The 2,923-nt window shown below is 42.9% G+C and overlaps 1 pseudogene; it reads left to right on the forward strand.

The window, feature by feature from the left end:
- The first annotated feature begins 1,090 nt into the window (after positions 1–1,090).
- On the forward strand, positions 1,091–1,706 carry LOC146802473 (ras-related protein Rab-1A pseudogene; annotated as a pseudogene).
- Positions 1,707–2,923: the final 1,217 nt, after the last annotated feature.

A 2,923-nucleotide genomic window follows, 5' to 3' on the forward strand; every position in this document is an offset into this window, starting at 1 on the left:
CATGGGAATGCAGTCTGTCGTTTATCCTGGCGCCCGGCGTAAGAAAATCAATAAAGGCAGCCAGTGGAACGGGTGTGGTATGAGAACCGACCACGAGCTGAATATCACTAGTGCGTCTGTATCAATTATTTGCATCCAACATACTACATGCCAGACATACTACATGCCAGAGCAACTCTGCCATTAAGGACCTTCCCATTGTGAGAGTAGTCTCTGACTGGTGCTCACGTGCACTCTGATTCACGCCTCTTTAGTGCCTGCTGTGCTGTGTAAATGAACCCTCACAGCAGGCGACTCTTGCAAGCACAGAACTCCTGTCCCTGGTGTGAGAAGAGGGCCATTGAAAACTCGAGCACTGCAATATCACGCACATTCTTGTTGTCGGACCATCTTCAAAAACCGGGACATCTATTTAAATTAGAAAAAAGTGTTGGAACCCCGGTACAGTCCGTGCAAATCCGTGACTGTCTGAGGAAATTCGAGACGTCTGATCACCCTATGTTCAAGCCGATGGCATTGTTCCGAATCCAGCCCTCATGGACACAGGAGTCCGCCGTCACCCAATCCCTCATGGATACATATGCACATATGGGGCCAACTTTACAGAAGAATGAACATGTAATCTGAGTTTCTTTGCATTTTATGATGCCCAAATGTGGAAGAACGTTGTCCATTTTCTCTATCCTCTCACTGTTGCATTTTTCTCCCTTTTCCCTTCCCTCTGTTCCCTTCTCTCTTTACTCCTGCCACTCTTCCGACAATCCCTTGTATCAGACACCGGATGCTTGCCCTCCTTTCCATCTCATTGATTGATTTCTTATTTTCCTTTATTCGAACTGCACAGAAGGTGAGCACTAACTTGTATAAGGCTTATCCTAGTGTGATAAAAAAAATTAAATAAATAAAGGACCTGTTAATTAAATGTTTAAAAAAAAAATGAACTTGATTTTTGGGGTTTGAGAAGAGCAGGCCGGTGGGGATATTTTTTCTTTTGTCTTTTGTGGGGGTAGAGGAAGCGAGTGTCAAGCGGCCCCGCCCTCAGTCGGCGTCATAACTGTGCCGACGCGGAGGGGGGGGGGGGGGGCGTGACATGTCCAGTATGCATCCTTAATATGAATATTTATTCAGATTGCTGCTCTTTGAGGTCTCTGGCGTTGGAATGTCCTGCCTTCTGCTTAGGTTTGCAGATGACACATGGAAAGCTACATCAGCACAATTGGCCTTGACTTTAAAATCAGAACTATTGAGTTAGATGGAAAAACAACTACTTTTCAAACATGGGACAGAGCAGGCCAGGAGAGATTTAGAACGATCACTTCCGGTTATTACAGAGGAGCCCATGGTATCCTAGTAGTGTATGATGTGACAGATCAGGAGTCCTTTAATAATGTAAAACAGTGGCTGCAAGAAATAGATTGTTACGCCAGTGAAAATGTTAACAAATTATTTATTGGTTGGGAATAAATGCGATTTCACCACAAAAAAGCAGTAGAGTACACAACAGCAAAGGAATTCTCAGACTCCTTTGGAATTCCATTTTTGGAAACCAGAGCAAAAAATGCAACAAATGTATAACAGGCTTTCATGACTATGGCAGCTGAGATTAAAAATCGAATGACCCCGGAGCAACATCTGGTGGGGCGGAAAAGTCCAATGTCGAAATTCAAGGCACTCTGTTCAAACAGTCCAGTGGGGGTTGCTGCTAAAAACTGCCTCCTCGTGAGACTGAGGAAGATGGTGCCATAAGCCCACAGCTCTGCTCCGGTGGGGCAAACTTTACCGCACAACTATGATATCGCCAACCCTATCCCAAACGAAATACATGATTATTAATAGAACATATTCGACTCCCTCTAGGCTTTTTAAAACTGGTCTCATCCAAAATCCCAAGTGCTGGAACTGTGAACAACACAAAGTCACTCTAGCCCACATGCTCTTCGAGTGCCTGATCTTACATACCTTTTGGAGTAAAATCCTGGATTGCATAAAACACACCTTTAACATTACCCCCACTCAGGAGTTCAAATATATCCTCCTAGGCCCATTAGACTCGCAGCTGAAGACTGGCGGTGTTTGCCATCTACTAGATCTAATGCTCACCTAGCCTGCAAGTTAATAAATAATTGAGGAAAGTTCAAATCTATATCCTTCCGAATGTGGCTAGAATGGATCACATTCCTTAGAGGTGCTGACAACGTTGCACTACAACTCTCCCCTTGGCGTTCCCCTAACAGACCAATTTGGAACTCGCTGGATGCAAGCTACTTAACTACAATCCCCCGTAAAACCAGTATCACAGGAGAGAGTTATTTTCTCGCCGACTACTCCCTTTCACAGCTGGGTACCCACTCATCTAGTTCTTAGCACATCTCCTACATCGATTCTTTACCTACTTCCCTCCCACCAGGGTCCACTGCAGTTTTATTCCCCTCTAGTTAAATCCTGACCACACCAAACCTACTACAGGAGTTACCAGATTTTCCAGGAGTTAATCAATGTATCTGTATGGCTTATTATAACCCCTTAAATGTTTTACCTCCATGCTTGTTATGAAGCATTAATGCTATGATTAAGGTACATAACGATGTCTAACTAATCCACAACCTACAATACGATGTATAGGACTGCAAATGATAATTATAACCGGCAAAGTCTTTTCTTTTCCCCACTCTGTATCCCAACTCCAAGAGCGCTACGGCATTCTGTATGTACATTTATTTATTTTACCACTGTACTCCTGTATGTATGTATGCTTTCTCTCTTCTCTCATAAAATCAATAAAATAAGTTGAATTAAAAAATATATAAACCTAAAAATAAAAAAAATAAAAAAAAATAAACTTGCCTCCTCGTTATGTCTGCACACCAGTGATCCTAAGTGACAAAACAAAATTGCCTGAATTGTACTGTATGTAGCCGCACTA

This window comes from Triturus cristatus, chromosome 8 (genome assembly GCF_964204655.1).
Source record: "Triturus cristatus chromosome 8, aTriCri1.1, whole genome shotgun sequence".
In the NCBI taxonomy this organism is placed as follows: Eukaryota; Metazoa; Chordata; class Amphibia; order Caudata; family Salamandridae; genus Triturus; species Triturus cristatus.